Here is a 19,104-nt window from a genome sequence, read left to right on the forward strand (position 1 = left end):
TTTCATTATTATATTGTATGTGAACATGATTGATCATAAACAAATGAAAAATTTAAATTCAAACGTAATAATTTATTTTTTTTCATAAAAAGGTTACACAGGCTTTTACAATTATCTTTGATTGTTGGCATTCTGCACACAAATAAAAAAGAAGCTTTACATTACTATTACTAAAACATGAAATTTAACTTTTTGAAATTTTTTTTTATAAATCAACAAATGAAAAATCATAAAAACTTCAACCTTTTTAGAGAGAAAAAAGAAAAAACTGAACATGTTCATGCGTTTTTACACTGAACACAATAATAAGACACATGTCCTTTACACAGATATTTTGAACATCCAGCACATGTCAGATTAGTCTTATTGTCACAGGAAGATGGACAGAAGCTACATCTCTTCCTTTTTTTGCTGGTAGCTGTGCTGCTGGTAGCTGTGCTGGTGGAGGCCGTGGATGTGGAGTCTCTTTCTTGATCATGCTGGACACTTTTTACAATGGCTGTTGCTCCTTCACTTCTGGGGGTCACTTTTTTGCTCTCAATATATGGCCTAACCAGGGATTTTCCCAATTCCTCAAGAAATAATCTTCTTTTATGCAGCTTATTCCGGTTCCAATCGGGGTCGATTTCTCTCCATAAGACAAATGCATTGTATGCAGAAACGTCCAGTATGTTATAAAATAAAATCATTGGCCAACGATTGGTTTTGCGTTTGCATGTATATGTTGATATTGCTTGGTCTAAAGTATCAACTGCTCCCTTTGTGGCATTATAATCCAAAATAATGTCAGGCTTTCTGTCTTCTCTATCACTTACGGCATTGTCATGGTGCATTGTGCTCATTAGAATTACCTGTTTGTTTTTTTTTGGAACATAAGAAGCAACAGTTGTATTTCCAGAAAAATAAAAAGTAGAACTGTACACCTCTCTCTTGCTAAGGATACCTTGCGGTAGTTCAGGTTTGTTTTTTCTTATAGTACCCAGCATGGTAAGTTGTTTTTTATTCAACATCTGGCCTAGTTGATAGGATGTAAAAAAGTTGTCACATGTGACATTTTGTCCTTTTAGTCCATGAGTCAAATCGAGAACAACACGCATACCCTAATTTTTTTCAGGTCTTTCACCAGGGGTTTTTCCTGTATACACTTGAACATTTAGAGCATATGAACTTTTGCTGTCGCAAAGTGTCCAGATCTTATTGCCGTATTTTGCTGGCTTACTTGGTATATATTGTCTGAATGGGCACCTACCTCGGAATGCCACCAGTTGCTCATCAACAGTTACATTTTCACCACTATTATACAATTTTGGTAGAATCTCTACTCATTGATTCCAAACATTTCTAATAGGTGCTAGTGACTCGCCCCCTGGGCCATGGGGCACCCGGATCCGGGCAGTAGGGGAACGATGGGAGTAGAAGTGGCAACCCTGTTCCGTGGCTCAGGGTGGTCAGGCCAGTGGTAGTCCGTTATGTGCTGATGTTTATGTCTGACTACGCCACCCGTGGATTTGCGGTTATTAGGAACCGCCGCTGCATGCAGACCGCTGGGGCTGATGAGGTGTGCAGCTAGGGTAGTGTGACTCCCCACGGGAAGAGTGCGGCCCCAGGGCAGTATAGTGGATGGTGGGAGTGATGGTAGTGAGGGTCCCAGTGCCGGTAGTGCTGGAGACGCGAAGGAGCACGCAGACAATAGGTTGCAGTCCAGGGTGTTTACTGAAACATGTAAACTGACCCATAAACAGTCCCAGCTAGGAGGGGACCTGGATGTCTGAGAGCAACGGGGAAATTGGCCCTGGTCAGGGTGAGGGTGTAGGCCTACCGTGCTTTCTGCGCTCCTTCTGGCTATCTCCTCCTGATAGGGTAACAGCCCACGTTTCCGAGCTTTCCGTGTATTCTCGCCTGTATGGCCTGCGACGTGGGTTCCTTTCTGCTCCCAGCCTTGTACGGCTTTACTGGTCCCTACGGTTGTGGCAGGGTCTCCAGGCTTCTTAGGCCAAGGAATATACAGTCCCTTGCGGACTGGTTCTCTGCTGGGGGATGTAGAATCCTCTCAGCCTCAGACACCAAAGTCTGGTAAACTAAGTCCTCTTTCTGCCAAGACAGGCTCTCTTCGCCTCTTGTCTCTGGCTTGTGGCTCTCCTCCTGCCACACTTCCTCTTAGGTGCAGTGCAACTGTCTGTCCCTGTTCTGCTCTGGGACAAGTCTCAGTGCTGAGACAGGCCATCAAGTTCTCTCTAACCCTGCCCCCAGTACCAGCTTTTATAGGGGCAGCCAGCTCCCCCTACTGGCCTGAGACAGGAGGCATTGCATGCTAATGTTCCCCTGACTAGAGAACCTCCCCCTTGCTCTCAGACACAGCTTTAATTACACTTGTGGCATCCAGGCCAGGGTGACACATTCCCCCCTAGTAAAATTTAGTACTCCGGGACTAAACAGTAAATAAAGAATAACATGCATAACTATAGAACATTAGTATACAAGCGACGCACAGATTGAGTTCTTAAGGTCACAGTGTGGCCTGTGACCGGGTGTCCATATCACCAATACAACGGGAGACTTAACCAGGTGGGGGTCTGTCTTACCCCAATTCCTTCACAGTCTTAGTTCATTCCTGGGTTAGGCTCCGAATGCAGTCCATACAAGGTCCTGGTTATAAAAAGTCCATAACCTGTGAGTCCTTATGATAGCTGCAAGAAACTGAAACACAGAATTACCAAACATGCATGTAACTTGGCAAACAATTTCACATTTGGCAACAAGGTGTAACGGGTCCGGGAGGCGGAACCTCTGAGCTACTATACAAGGGGGCGGCCCTTGTAAGGGAGCGGGTGGCAGTCTCTGGGTGAACGGACAGGGAGTTACGGCAAGTGATCAGGGCAGTCTCTGGGTAAGGGGTAGGTACGACCTGTGATGGCAGAGCCTCCGGGTAGGCTAGCAGGCAGATGGTAGATGTGTGCTCCCAGGTGAGCAAGCGAGAGTCTCTGGAATAGCAGGTGGTCACGGCACGTGACAGCGGAACCTCCGGGCTGGCAGGCAGGTAGGTAACGGAGAAGCGCTCCCAGGTGAGCGGGCAAGAGTCTCTGGAATAGCTGGTGGTCACCGCACGTGACAACGGGACCTCCGGGCTGGCAAGCAGGCAGGTAACGGAGATGCGCTCCCAGGTGAGCGGGCAAGAGTCTCTGAGATAGCTGGTGGTCACAGCACGTGACAACGGAGCCTCCGGGCTGGCAAGCAGGCAGATAACGGAGAAGCGCTCCCAGGTGAGCGGGCAAGCTGGTCCATAGACAGACTGACCGGAGTAGTAAGGCAGACCGTCGGACCTCAGGCAAGCAGGCAGGTAGCTGATATGCGCTCCCAGGTGAGCGGGCAGGCTGGTCCTTTAGACAGACTGACAGGAGTAGTAAGGCAGACCGTCGGACCTCAGGCTGGCAGACAGGTAACAAGTATTCAGGCAGGAATCAAGCAGGTAACTAGCAGGAAACTGGCAGGAAACTGGCAGGTAACTGGCAGGTAACTGGCAACGGGACCTGAGGGCTGAAGCACAGGTGAGACACAGGTGCAAACAACATTGCTCGGGCACCTCCATTTTGGAGGAGGTGCCTTTTATATGATGAAGTCCTCCGGCCATTGGCCGGGGACTCTTTAGGGCGGCGCGCGCGGCCCCTTTAAGAGGAGGGGAGCGCGCGCGCGCCCTAAGCACAGGGGCCGGGAAGGAGCGCGCGCCGAGAGCAGAGCAGGAGGAGGACGCCGGGACGGAGCGCGCGCTGACAGCAGAGCGGGGAGAGGACGCCGGGCAGGAGCACGCGCTGACAGCAGAGCGGGGAGAGGACGCCGGGCACGGAGCAGAGCGGTGAGGGGAGCAGCGTCCCTGCCTAGCAGAGGGCAGGGACGCCAGCGCTACAGTACCCCCCCCTTTAGGCCCCCCCTTTTTTAGGCCAGACAGAAATTTAGCTAGGATGAGAGGGGCATGGATGTTCTCCCGGGGCTCCCACGTTCTCTCCTCAGGACCAAACCCCCTCCAATCTACCAGAAAAAAGGTCTTTCCTCTTACCCTTTTGCTGGCAAGAATGTTCTCTACCTCAAACTTGTCCTCAGCAGAAACCAGAGCAGGAGGCGTACCTGTAGACTTAGAAAAAGAGTTAAGTACCACAGGTTTGAGGAGAGATACATGGAAGGAGTTAGGGATCTGTAAGTTGGCCGGGAGTTTCAATTTATAGGCTACCGGGTTGATCTGACCGATGACCACCAGTGGGCCGATGAACCGAGACCCTAACTTATAGGAAGGGATCTTGAGTCGGACATATTTGGACGAGAGCCAGACTTTATCCCCAGGACGGAATTGAGGAGGGTCCATCGCTAAATGCTGCCAGGGGGCAGCAGGTACTGGCAGAGGAAGAAGGCGGCCGGCCGACAGGTGTCTCGGAACTTTGTTGCGGGCGCAGGACACACAGGCAGAAACAAAGTCCATAACATCCTTGTGCAGGTTAGGCCACCAGTAGTGTCGGGTAATAAGCTGGAGGGTCTTTTTCCGACCGGCGTGGTCAGCTAGTTTAGACGAATGACCCCAGTGTAGGATTCTCTCCCGATCAGGTACCGATACGAACGTCTTACCAGGAGGGAGACAATTTAGACTCACGGGAGCCACCTGCATTACTCTGGCGGGATCGATGGGGCAGTCACATGGTCTATGAGGTGGTGATGTCTCTGCCTCCTCCTTAACAAAGACATCAGTACTAGACCAATAAGGAATCGGAAGTCCAGGTAGATTAGCTGGGATAGGAGAGGGACGGACGGAATGGACGGGAACCAGGCAGGTTTTATGACAGGCCTGTCCCCAGTGAAGGACTTCTCCGGTTTGCCAGTCAAGCACGGGTGCATGTCTCTGGAGCCAAGGCAGACCTAGCAAGAGGGCGTGAGGGAGACCAGGCAGAACGTGAAAGGAGATACTCTCTGAATGCAGCATTCCCACCTGCAGAGTAATGGATTCAGTGATGAATTGGATGGGGCGAGGTAAGAGGCCCCCATCCACGGCAACAACAGACAAGGGTACAGCCAGAGGTTTGGTGGGGATGCGGAATTTCTCCACCAGGGACTGTGAAATAAGATTTCCGGCTGCTCCAGAGTCAAGTTGGGCTAGTTCGGAATAACGATTCTCCCCGCAGATGATTGAGACTGACAACAGCAGGGATGGAGAGGATTTATTTTTGTCTAGATCGACCCCTCTGAGTGAACCTAGATACAGGCGTTCTCCCGACCTCTCCGGGCAGGCACGGATCAGATGCTCCTTACTGCCACAGTAGAAGCAGCTCCCCTCGGCACGGCGGAAATCCTGACGGGATTTGACCATCTTGGTCTGGTCGACCTGCATAGGCTCAGGAGAGTGTACCTGTGGAGAAACGGAAGGAATGACGGGTTCCCGGAAAGTAGGAGCTAGACGTGGAATCCTTCTCTCACGGGTGACCTCTTTGGCACGCTCCTGGAACCGTAGGTCAATCCGGGTGGCAAGGGTTATTAGATCATCGAGAGTGGTAGGAATGTCCCGACCAGCAAGTTCATCTTTAATACGGCCGGACAGACCCTCCCAGAAGACGGAAACCAGGGCTTCGTTATCCCAGGCCAGCTCCGAGGCAAGGGTACGGAACCGTATGGCATATTGGCCCACGGTGAGGCTTCCCTGACGGAGGCGAAGCAGAGAAGATGCGGATGAGGTCCTCCGTCCGGGTTCGTCGAAGGCTTTCCGGAAAGCCATGAGAAAGGCAGGCAAGTCGGACACCAGGGGATCTCCTCTCTCCCATAGAGGATTTAGCCAGGCCAGGGCCTCCCCGGTGAGATGGGACATGATAAAGGCAATTTTGGCTCGGTCGGAGTTAAACTGGTGGGATAATAGTTCAAAATGCAGGGTGCACTGATTTATGAAGCCCCGAGCCAGGACGGAGTCGCCTCCGAAGCGAGGAGGTGCAGAGAGCCGGGGTCCGGAAAAGGATACCATGGTACTGGCGGAGGTTGTTGGTGGATCAGACAGAGTGTTCAGGCGAGTATTAACATTCCGCAGGTGACCCAGGATGGTCTCCTGTTGGGACCTCTGACGGGACAGTTCAAGACAGAGGTCCGAGAGCGAGGGAGCTTGGGTGCCACCGGGTTCCATGGCCCGAGCAAACTGTAACGGGTCCGGGAGGCGGAACCTCTGAGCTACTATACAAGGGGGCGGCCCTTGTAAGGGAGCGGGTGGCAGTCTCTGGGTGAACGGACAGGGAGTTACGGCAAGTGATCAGGGCAGTCTCTGGGTAAGGGGTAGGTACGACCTGTGATGGCAGAGCCTCCGGGTAGGCTAGCAGGCAGATGGTAGATGTGTGCTCCCAGGTGAGCAAGCGAGAGTCTCTGGAATAGCAGGTGGTCACGGCACGTGACAGCGGAACCTCCGGGCTGGCAGGCAGGTAGGTAACGGAGAAGCGCTCCCAGGTGAGCGGGCAAGAGTCTCTGGAATAGCTGGTGGTCACCGCACGTGACAACGGGACCTCCGGGCTGGCAAGCAGGCAGGTAACGGAGATGCGCTCCCAGGTGAGCGGGCAAGAGTCTCTGAGATAGCTGGTGGTCACAGCACGTGACAACGGAGCCTCCGGGCTGGCAAGCAGGCAGATAACGGAGAAGCGCTCCCAGGTGAGCGGGCAAGCTGGTCCATAGACAGACTGACCGGAGTAGTAAGGCAGATCGTCGGACCTCAGGCAAGCAGGCAGGTAGCTGATATGCGCTCCCAGGTGAGCGGGCAGGCTGGTCCTTTAGACAGACTGACAGGAGTAGTAAGGCAGACCGTCGGACCTCAGGCTGGCAGACAGGTAACAAGTATTCAGGCAGGAATCAAGCAGGTAACTAGCAGGAAACTGGCAGGAAACTGGCAGGTAACTGGCAGGTAACTGGCAACGGGACCTGAGGGCTGAAGCACAGGTGAGACACAGGTGCAAACAACATTGCTCGGGCACCTCCATTTTGGAGGAGGTGCCTTTTATATGATGAAGTCCTCCGGCCATTGGCCGGGGACTCTTTAGGGCGGCGCGCGCGGCCCCTTTAAGAGGAGGGGAGCGCGCGCGCGCGCGCCCTAAGCACAGGGGCCGGGAAGGAGCGCGCGCCGAGAGCAGAGCAGGAGGAGGACGCCGGGACGGAGCGCGCGCTGACAGCAGAGCGGGGAGAGGACGCCGGGCAGGAGCACGCGCTGACAGCAGAGCGGGGAGAGGACGCCGGGCACGGAGCAGAGCGGTGAGGGGAGCAGCGTCCCTGCCTAGCAGAGGGCAGGGACGCCAGCGCTACACAAGGTCATTTACAATCTTAGTGCACTCTATATTCTCCAGCGAGCGGGTATCTGCCCCTTTGTGCTCCTGGTTGACCTACGTAGCCCACTGTCTGGTGGTGGACCAAAGTGGCTTTCCCCACTAGCGTTAGGGGTACAGCTAACAGCTGGGTGTACAGGTAGGGCAGGCAGCTGTCTGCGGGTCCTTTGGCTTACCGCAGGCATGGCAGGCTCACTGTCAGCAGAGGGTTGACTCTCCTGGGCTGCTGGTACAGGCTCTTCTGCCTCTGGAACTGCTGGCTCCTCTTCACCTTCCGGCTCTGGTGTTGGTTGTTGCTGGGCCGGTTGCAGGAAATGCAGGACAGGTACCACTATGGCATCATTTATGCGAGTCCAGGACTGAGGGAACTCTCCGAGAATGGTGCTGATCATTTCTTCCTTGTCCTCTGCGGGTTCAAGGTCACTCTGATTCTCTTCTGCACTACGGAGTTGCTCGGGGCATCTTTTGAGGTGGTCCCTGGAGACGACACTAGTGGTTTCTCCTCCGTCCTTGGTGATTACGCACACCTTTGGGTTGTCGTGGTCAGACTGCAGTACGGTGTAGGGTTCCCTTTCCCACTGGTCGTCCAACTTATGTAGCCTTCTTTTTCACTTTAGGACTTGCTCACCAGGTTCTAGGGGACCAGCAGGGGCGTGTTGATTCAAGAGTTTTTCTTGCCTCTCTCTCACCTGGGCCAGGCTCTTCTCCACACTCTCCTGTACCTTCTTGTACTGCAGTTGCCTTTCCGTATCCCAGTCCGCATCCGGGGAGGTGTCCTCAGGTATTAGGACTCCCATCTCCAGGTCTACGGGCAGCTTACCTGGTCTAGCTCGCATCAGGTAAGCCGGGGTGCAGTTTGTAGCATTCACCGGGATATTGTTGTATAGGTCTATCAGGTCCGGCAGTTTCTCTGGCCACAGGCTGCGTTCCTCCAGGGGCAACGTCTTCAGGAGATCGATAACTATATTGTTCATCTTCTCACACATCCCGTTGGTTTGTGGATGGTAAGGCGTTGTCCGAATCTTCTTACAGCCATAGAGGTTGCAGAACTCCTGGAAGATTTCAGCCTCGAACGCTGGACCCTGGTCTGTCAGGACCTGTTCCGGATACCCGTGTGGACGGCAGAAGTATTGCTGGAAGGCTCTGGCCGCTGTTTGGGCTGTCAAGTCCTTTACCGGGACCACCACTAGAAAACGGGAATAGTGATCCACGATTGTCAGGGCATAGATGTATCCTGACCGGCTGGGAGCCAATTTGACATGGTCCAGAGCTACCAGCTCAAGAGGCTGCGTGGTGACGATGGGCCTCAAGGGTGTCTTCTGGCTGGCACGGTCCTTCCTCCTTAGGTGACAAGGGCCACAGTCTCTGCACCATTTTTCTACAGCTCCTCTCATGCCGACCCAAAAGAACCTTCCTCTTAGCAGGAACTCCAGTTTCTTCCAACCGAAGTGCCCCGCTCTGTCATGGTAAGCCCCCAGGACCATAGCTGCATCCCGCCTTGGGACCACGACTTGCCAGGTCAGCTCGTGCGTCCGGTGGTTGACAATTCTTCTGCACAACTTGCCTTCATAGAGGAACAGCTTGCTCTTCTCTTTCCATAGCTGCTTGGCTTCCTCTGGGGCATCTGGATCCAAGCGGGCATCTTCCCGGGTCAGCAGATCTTTCACCAGGCGGATTGCAGGGTCACTATCTTGGGTCTCGGCCCAGCTGTGGTGAGGTAGGGGATTGATCATCACGGTTGTTAGATCCTCCTCCTTCACGCGGTGGGAGTATTGAGCGGCTCCATACCGGTGAAACGCGCGGAGTTCTACCTCCTCCAGCTCTTCTGGGTCTTCGTCACCTTCAGGTAAGTGAGGCATCCTCGACAGGGCGTCTGCGTTGGCATTGGTTTTGCCGGCCCGGTACTTGATCACGAAGTCATAGTTGGAGAGACGGGCCATCCACCGCTGTTCTAGGGCACCCAGTCTTGCATTGTCCAGGTGTGTCAACGGGTTGTTGTCCGTGTACACGGTGAACTTTGCGGAGGCCAGGTAATGCTTGAAGCGTTCCGTCACGGCCCACACCACCGCCAAGAATTCTAGCTTGAAGGAGCTGTAATTCTCCGGGTTCCTCTCGGTGGGCCTCAGCTTCCGGCTGGCGTACGCGATCACCCTTTCTCTGCCCTGTTGGTTTTGGGACAGTACGGCTCCCAGTCCCACATTACTGGCGTCTGTGTGAAGGATAAAAGGCTGGCCATAATCAGGGTAGGCCAGGATCTCATCCCCCGTGAGGGCCATCTTCAACTGGCGGAAGGACTCCTCTTCCGGTTTATCCCACTTGAAGGGTGGCTTTTGACTCCTGGACTTAGACTGTCCGATCAGCAGGTCCTGCATAGGAGCTGCCATCTTGGTGAACCCAGGGATGAACCTTCGGTAGTAGCCTACCAACCCGAGAAACTGTCTCACCTCTTTGATGTTCGAGGGGCTTGGCCAGCTCTTGATTGCCGTGACCTTGTCAGGGTCGGGGGCCACTCCTTCCGCGCTTACCACGTGCCCTAGGTACTGGACCTTTGGTTTCAGCAGGTGACACTTCGATGGTTTTACCTTCAGGCCATAGCCTGCCAGGGCTTCGAACACCTCGGCCAGGTGCTTTAGATGGTCCTCGTAGGTCTTTGAATAGACGATCACGTCGTCCAGGTAAAGGAGGACCGTCTCGAAGTTTCGGTGCCCTAGACAGCATTCCATCAGCCTCTGGAAGGTCCCTGGTGCATTGCAGAGCCCGAAGGGCATACAGTTGAACTCACTCAGTCCCATCGGGGTGGTGAAGGCGGTCTTCTCCTTGTCAGCCTCTGCCACAGGAACCTGCCAGTACCCGCTAGTAAGGTCCAAAGTAGAAAAGAAGTTAGCAGATTTTAGTGCGGCTAAAGACTCCTCTATTCTAGGCAGCGGATATGCGTCTTTGTGGGTGATACGGTTGATTTGTCTATAGTCCACGCACATTCTCATGGTGCCGTCTTTCTTTTTGACCAGAACCAAGGGGGCTGCCCAGGGGCTACAGCTGTCTCTAATGACCCCAGCTTCTTTCATCTCTCTTAGCATGCCCTTTGCGTTCTGATAATGTGCAGGGGGTACAGGTCTGTGTCTTTCTTTTATCGGTGGGTGGCTCCCTGTGGGGATGTGGTGTTCTATCCCCTTTACTTTGCCGAAGTCTAGTGGGTGCTTACTAAAGACTCTCTCGTACTCCTGTACCACCCGGTAGACTCCTTGTTTTTGGTGCAGGGGAGTGGAGTCAGCACCCACATGGAGTTTCTGGCACCAGTCCTCCTTTTGTTTCTGGGAGCCATTACCCTCCGCCTGTGGAGCTGGAGGCAAGGGTTCCACGGCCCTGATAGCTTTGTGTTCGACAACAAACAGTTTGGCGAGTGTAGCGTACCTGGGTAAGTGTACCTCCCTCTCCCCAATGTTGAGGATGCAGACGGGCACCCTCCCATGACGGACATCAACCACCGCCCGGGCTGTCAAAATGGTGGGCCTGCTGTCTGAGTACACGGGTTCTACCATGGCTTGGTAGTCTCTACTAGAGATGAGCGGTGTTCGACTAGAACTGTTCGCCAATCTCAAATTCGAGCTGTTTTGGGCGGTGTTCGAGTTGTTCGACGAACCCGAACGATTTGCAAAAAATTCGGCTGTTCGAGGTTATGTTCGATAACTGTTCGTGCACCAAAAGCGTGTCCTGCATGTCTGGCGCTATTTAGAGCACCAATCATGCAGGGATTGTCTGCCACTCACTGTAATGCCACAGCCATGGTGGTTGTGGCATTACAGTGATTGCCCAAATCGATGGGAACAGTGCCAACAGTGAAACATGAAAAGCCGGCAATTCAGCAGCGGCATACACCTGTACCCGACAATTTAGAACCGAAAGAATAGAGCTTCACACATAGATTAGATAGATATAAACATGTCAGCCACATATATACGAAGTACAGTGAAAGTGCTGCTTACTGTACTTGTCATTTAGCGTAAAGGATTTATCAAAAAAAATAATAGTGTTTTCATGCACCGTCTCTTTAAAAAAGCCGGCCGGCAATTCAGCAGCGGTACCCGACAATTTAGAATAGAAAGAATAGAGAATCACACATAGATTAGATAGATAGAAACATGTCAGTCACATATATATGAAGTACAGTGACAGTGCTGCTTACTGTACTTGTCATTTAGCGTAAAGGATTTATCAAAAAAAATAATAGTGTTTTCATGCACCGTCTCTTTAAAAAAGCCGGCCGGCAATTCAGCAGCGGTACCCGACAATTTATAACAGACAGAATAGAGCTTCACACATAGATTAGATAGATAGAAACATGTCAGTCACATATATATGAAGTACAGTGATAGTGTTGGTTACTGTACTTGTCATTTAGTATTAAAACAAAGGATTTATTATTAAAAAAATTGGCGTGGGGTTCCCCTTAATTTTAGGCTCTAGCGGAGGTTAAGCAGACGGCTGGGGCAGATGTTTGAAGCCTGGGAAGGGGGTAATACCCACGGAGCTTCCCAGGCTACTAATATCAGCCCCCAGCTGAATACATAGCCTTTACTAGCTATTAAAATGGGGGACCCCCCAAAAAAAATGACGTGGGGTCCCCCCTAATTTAATAGCTAGCAAAGGCTAGGAAGACAGCTGGGGGCTGATATTAATAGCCCAGGAAGGGAGCCATGAATATTGGCCCCCTCCCAGGCTAGAAACACCAGCCGTCAGCCGCCCCAGAAATGGCGCATTCATAGGATGCGCCAATTCTGGCACTTAGCCTCGCTCTTCCACGCTGCCCTGGTGCGGTGGCAGGGGGTAATAGGGTTGGGGTTGATGTCAGCTTATAATGCCAGCTGACATCAAGCCCAGGTTAGTAATGGAGAGGCGTCTATAAGACACCCCCATTACTAACCCCATAGTCAAAGTTAAAAAAAACACAAACACCCAGAATAAAGTCCTTTAATTGAAATAAAGACACAATCCTTTATTGTTCTAAATTAAACCATACTTACCGTCACGCCCATTCCAGCTGAAGCCAACGATCTCCTGCAATGAAAGAAAAATAATAAAGCAACCTCATCCTTACCTTTCCATGGTTCCCACGACAGCTTCAGCTCTGCTACATCGAGATGACAGGCTGGACCGCAGCAGAACGCTGCCATCCAGCCTCTCATCCCGCAGACACTGAGAAGCGCAGGCTTGCTTGCGCTGCTCAGCGTCTCTCTGTGACGACATCCAGATGAGCCGAGTTCATGTCCAATGAACTCGGCTCACCTCATGCACGTCACTGACAGCGTGGGAAAATTCTCACGCTGAAGCGGTGAGTGCAGGAGAATTCTCCCACGCTGTCAGTGACTTGCATAAGGTGAGCTCATGTCCAATGAACTCAGCTCACCTCCTGCACGTCACTGACAGCGTGGGAGAATTCTCCTGCACTCAGCGCTTCAGCGTGAGAATTCTCCCACGCTGAAGCGCTGAGTGCAGGAGAATTTTCCCACGCTGTCAGTGACGTGCATAAGGTGAGCTCATGTCCAATGAACTCAGCTCACCTCCTGCACGTCACTGACAGCGTGGGAGAATTCTCCTGCACTCAGCGCTTCAGTGTGAGAATTCTCCCACGCTGAAGCGCTGAGTGCAGGAGAATTTTCCCACGCTGTCAGTGACGTGCATGAGGTCAGCCGAGTTCATTGGACATTAACTCGGCTCATCTGGATGCCCTCACAGAGAGACACTGTGGAGCGCAAGCAAGCCTGCGCTTCTCAGTGTCTGCGGGATGACAGGCTGGATGGCAGCGTTCTGCTGCGGTCCAGCCTGTCATCTCGATGTAGCAGAGCTGAAGCTGTCATGGGAACCATGGAAAGGTAAGGATGATGTTGCTTTATTATTTTTCTTTTATTTCAGGAGATCGTTGGCTTCAGCTGGAATGGGCGTGACGGTAAGTATGGTTTAATTTAGAACAATAAAGAATTGTGTGTTTATTTCAATTAAAGGACTTTTTTCTGGGTGTTGTGTTTTTTTTAAATACTTTACTAGAAATTCATGGTGGTCATGTCTAATATTGGCGTGACCCCATGAATTTCGGGCTTAGGGCCAGCTGATAATGCCAAGCTGGCCCTAACCCCTTTATTACCCAGTGAGCCACCGCATCAGGGCCCTGGATGAGTTGGGTACAGCGCCAGAAGATGGCGCTTCTATGAACGCGCCATTTTCCGGGGTGGCTGCGGACTGCAATTTGCAGCGGGGGTGGCCCAGAAAGCTTGGGCTTCCCTGCGCTGCGGATTCCAGCCCCCAGCTGCCTAGTTGTACCTGGCTGGACACAAAAACAGGGCGAAGCCCCACGTCAATTTTCTTTAAATTATTTCATGAAATAATTAAGAAAAAAAGGGCTTCCCTATATTGTTGTGTCCGGCCAGGTACAAATAGGCAGCTGGTGGTTGGGGGCAGCCCGTTCCTGCCTGCTGTACCTGGCTGGACACAAATATAGTGCGAAGCCCCACGTCAATTTTTTTTAAATTATTTCATGAATTTCCTGAAATAATTTAAAAAAATTGAAGTGGGGCTTCGCACTATATTTGTGTCCAGCCAGGTACAGCAGGCAGGAACGGGCTGCCCCCATCCACCAGCTGCCTATTTGTACCTGGCCGGACACAACAATATAGGGAAGCCCTTTTTTTCTTAATTATTTCATGAATTTCATGAAATAATTAAAAAAAATTGAAGTGGGGCTTCGCACTATATTTGTGTCCAGCCAGGTACAGCAGGCAGGAACGGGCTGCCCCCAACCACCAGCTGCCTATTTGTACCTGGCCGGACACAACAATATAGGGAAGGCCTTTTTTTCTTAATTATTTCATGAATTTCATGAAATAATTTAAAAAAAAGTACGTGGGGCTTCGCCCTATTTTTGTGTCCAGCCAGGTACAACTAGGCAGCTGGGGGCTGGAATCTGCAGCGCAGGGAGGCCCAAGCTTTCTGGGCCCCCCCCCGCTACAAATTGCAGTCCGCAGCCACCCCGGAAAATGGCGCGTTCATAGAAGCGCCATCTTCTGGCGCTGTACCCAACTCATCCAGGGCCCTGGTGCGGTGGCTCACTGGGTAATAAAGGGGTTAGGGCCAGCTTGGTATTATCAGCTGGCCCCAAGCCCAAAATTCATGGGGTCACGCCAGTATTAGACATGACCGCCATGAATTTCTAGTAAAGTATTTAAAAAAAACACAACACCCAGAATAAAGTCCTTTAATTGAAATAAAGACACAATTCTTTATTGTTCTAAATTAAACCATACTTACCATCACACCCATTCCAGCTGAAGCCAACGATCTCCTGCAATAAAAGAAAAATAATAAACCAACCTCATCCTTACCTTTCCATGGTTCGCACGACAGCTTCAGCTCTGCTACATCGAGATGACTGGCTGGACCGCAGCAGAACGCTGCCATCCAGTCTGTCATCCCGCAGACACTGAGAAGTGCAGGCATGCTTGCGCTCCTCACTGTCTCGCTGTGACGGCATCCAGATGAGCCGAGGTCATGTCCAATGAACTCGGCTCACCTCATGCACGTCACTGACAGCGTGGGAAAATTCTCACGCTGAAGTGCTGAGTGCAGGAGAATTCTCCCACGCTGTCAGTGATGTGCATGAGGTGAGCTCATGTCCAATGAACTCAGCTCACCTCCTGCACGTCACTGACAGCGTGGGAAAATTCTCCTGCAATCAGCGCTTCAGCGAGAATTTTCCCACGCTGTCAGTGACGTGCATGAGGTGAGCCGAGTTCATTGGACATGAACTCGGCTCATCTGGATGTCGTCACAGAGAGACGCTGAGCAGCGCAAGCAAGCCTGCGCTTCTCAGTGTCTGCGGGATGACAGGCTGGATGGCGGCGTTCTGCTGCGGTCCAGCCTGTCATCTCGATGTAGCAGAGCTGAAGCTGTCGTGGGAACCATGGAAAGGTAAGGATGAGGTTGCTTTATTATTTTTCTTTTATTGCAGGAGATCGTTGGCTTCAGCTGGAATGGGCGTGATGGTAAGTATGGTTTAATTTAGAACAATAAAGGATTGTGTCTTTATTTCAATTAAAGGACTTTATTCTGGGTGTTTGTGTTTTTTTTAACTTTGACTATGGGGTTAGTAATGGGGGTGTCTTATAGACGCCTCTCCATTACTAACCTGGGCTTGATGTCAGCTGGCATTATAAGCTGACATCAACCCCAACCCTATTACCCCCTGCCACCGCACCAGGGCAGCGTGGAAGAGCGAGGCTAAGTGCCAGAATTGGCGCATCCTATGAATGCGCCATTTCTGGGGCGGCTGACGGCTGGTGTTTCTAGCCTGGGAGGGGGCCAATATTCATGGCTCCCTTCCTGGGCTATTAATATCAGCCCCCAGCTGTCTGCCTAGCCTTTGCTAGCTATTAAATTAGGGGGGACCCCACGTCATTTTTTTTGGGGGGTCCCCCATTTTAATAGCTAGTAAAGGCTAGGTATTCAGCTGGGGGCTCATATTAGTAGCCTGGGAAGCTCCGTGGGTATTACCCCCTTCCCAGGCTTCAAACATCTGCCCCAGCCGTCTGCTTAACCTCCGCTAGAGCCTAAAATTAAGGGGAACCCCACGCCAATTTTTTTAATAATAAATCCTTTATTTTAATACTAAATGACAAGTACAGTAACCAACACTATCACTGTACTTCATATATATGTGACTGACATGTTTCTATCTATCTAATCTATGTGTGATGCTCTATCTTTCTGTTCTAAATTGTCGGGTACCGCTGCTGAATTGCCGGCCAGCTTTTTTAAAGAGACAGTGCATGAAAACACTATTATTTTTTTAAATAAATCCTTTACACTAAATGACAAGTACAGTAAGCAACACTATCACTGTACTTATTATATATGTGACTGACATGTTTCTATCTATCTAATCTATGTGTGAAGCTCTATTCTTTCTGTTCTAAATTGTCGGGTACAGATGCTGAATTGCCGGCCGGCTTTTTTAAAGAGACGGTGCATGAAAACACTAATATTTTTTTTAATAAATCCTTTACACTAAATGACAAGTGCAGTAACCAACACTGTCACTGTGCTTCTTATATGTGTGACTGACATGTTTCTATCTATCTAATCTATGTGTGATGCTCTATTCCTTCTTGTCTAAATTGTCGGGTACCGGTGCATGCCGCTGCTGAATTTGCCGGCCGGCTTTTTTAAACAGAGTGTCTTCTGAGCAGTTTGTCAGCTTTTGGACACCTTTGCAGGTGTTTTCTATGTGTTTCTATGTGTTTTTGTTTGCCTGCCATTGGTTTTAACGGTGTTCGACGGTGTTCTAAGGTGTTCGACGAACAGTTCCTCGAACATCCCGGTGTTCGACGAACCGAACCGAACCCGAACACTACGGGGGTGGCTCAACACTAGTCTCTACCTCTCAACCCGATTGCAGTCCGACACCAGATCATCATTTCACTTTTGGGAGGCATGGAAATGGGGAATGGGTCACTCAGTCTTACGCTACCGATCTCACCACCAGACAGTTCTACCTGCTGCCGTCTCATCAGGGCTTTTAGCTCCTTGTTGAGGACTCTCTGTTGGCTGGAACTAGCATTCACCGCCACCTGTTGTAAGATTACAATTACCTCTGAAAGACAATTTTCAATCACGTTAGTAACCACAGTTATTTTAGGGTGACTTTCACGACGGTCAATGTCCACAATAATCACTCCCTGTGCCGGCAGTTCAACTTTACCAATGTTAATGGTCATCTCCTTGAACCCCATCTGCGGCACAGGTAAGCCATTACTGGCGATGATGCTCAAGTTACTGTCTGGATACCGTGTGATATCAGCATCAGTCCAATACTGCTTAAAAAGTACATAAGGGATAGTGGTTACTTGTGACCCAGTATCCAGCAAGGCGCTCATGGGGATACCGTCCAGCACCACGGGTAAAACCGGGCGCCCCCCAACGTACTTATCACGCCAATTATAAGGGCCTGGTGATCTTATGCCTGGGGGTTGGCCCTCTGCCCCAGGTTGGACCCGTTTAAATTACAGTACCTGGAAATGTGTCCGGGCTGGTTGCATTGACGGCAAATGGGCTGTCCATCCTCTGCGTAGCGGTCTGTGGGCCTCCCTCGGAACGACGGGATCCTCCTCTGTCGACGCCACGGGACATCCTCCGGACTTGAAGCCAGCTCGATGGGTCTTGACGGGTCCACTTGCAACGCCTGGACGGTCCTGGTCAACGCCGCGACGCTCCTGGTCAGCTCCTGGACTTGGTGGTGCAGGTCTTTCGACTGGGCTTGGTTCAGGGCCTGTACATCAGCCCCCACGGGGTCCATAGAGGAGGGCGCCGCCTCCTGGTGGTAGGTGAGAGCAGGGCGCCGGGGGTTTATAGCGCCACTGGTTGCGGATTCACGGAGCACCCTTATGGCTCTGTCCTTAAATTGGGCAAAGGTCAGGTCAGGGTTCTGGAAGAACATGAGGCGCAGCTGGGTCCTGTGGGCGCTAGACAGCAGACCTTCTATAAACTGTTCTGTTAGTAACTTATCCGTTTCCTGCACACTGCCAGGGTCAGTTTGTTGAATAGCCCTCAAGGCTTCCTGTAGATTTAGGGCAGTCTCTGATGCTGTCCTGTGCCCGCTGCTTACATCCATAGAACCTCATTTTAATTTCAGCGGAGGTACGTGTGTCAAAGGTACCCCGCAGCCGGGCCAGAATACCCTTCACAGTCCTATTCTCCTCAGTGGGCCATGATTTTACCTCCCTTTGGGCTGCGCCAGTTAACTGTCCTGTTAGAATGCTGACCTTCTGTTCCTCTGTCAGGGGGTAAACCTGGAACAAACTGTACAGCCTTTCCTTAAAGTCAGTTAGGGCATGGGGCTCCCCTGAGTACTTGGGCAGCCAGGCCGCTCCAGGGATGTAGGGCAGGGAAAAGGGCATCACCGCTGCTGCAGCTGCGTTGTTGGTAGTGGGCGCCTCTGTATCCGACATCTTCCTCCCCCCTAGTTAAGCGTGGCCTACCTTCCGACGATCCTCTTCTGTAGGCCGCGGCTCCGCTGCTGCTGCTATGGACGAGGACCTGGCGTCGCGTCCTGATGACGTCAGCGTCGCTCTCTCTCCCTTCCAGGACCTTGCGCAGCGTCGGTGCGTGGGGCGGAGCTTCAGATCTCGTGCGGTTTTGACGTCCACACCCCTCTTCTTCCCGCGCGGCGTCCTGAAGATGGCGTCCGATGGCGGGAAGCAGCTGCGGATGGCGGGAAGACGGCAGAAGACGGCGGAAACGGTCCAAGATGGCGTCTGATGGCGGGAATCGGCTCCGGATGGCGGGAAATGACTCCGGACGGCGGGAAACTTCGCCACAGGTAAGTTACAAAAGTCTTTTTCAGGCACGCAGTACCCGGTGGTTGCGGGCACGAAATCCTGCCGACTACGCCAAAGCTGACTCACCCCCTGGGCCGTGGGGCACTCGGATCCGGGCAGTAGGGGAACGATGGGAGTAGTAGTGGCAACCCGGTTCCGTGGCTCAGGGTGGTCAGGCCAGTGGTTGTCCGTTATGTGCTGATGTTTATGTCCGACTACGCCACCCGTGGATTTGCGGTTATTAGGAACCGCCGCTGCATGCAGACCGCTGGGGCTGATGAGGTGTGCAGCTAGGGTAGTGTGACTCCCCACGGGAAGAGTGCGGCCCCAGGGCAGTATAGTGGATGGTGGGAGTGATGGTAGTGAGGGTCCCAGTGCCGGTAGTGCTGGAGAGGCGAAGGAGCACACAGACAATAGGT

This window comes from Phyllobates terribilis, unplaced genomic scaffold (assembly GCF_046119375.1).
Source record: "Phyllobates terribilis strain yellow unplaced genomic scaffold, ASM4611937v1 Scaffold_9__5_contigs__length_417890890, whole genome shotgun sequence".
Lineage (NCBI taxonomy): Eukaryota > Metazoa > Chordata > Amphibia > Anura > Dendrobatidae > Phyllobates > Phyllobates terribilis.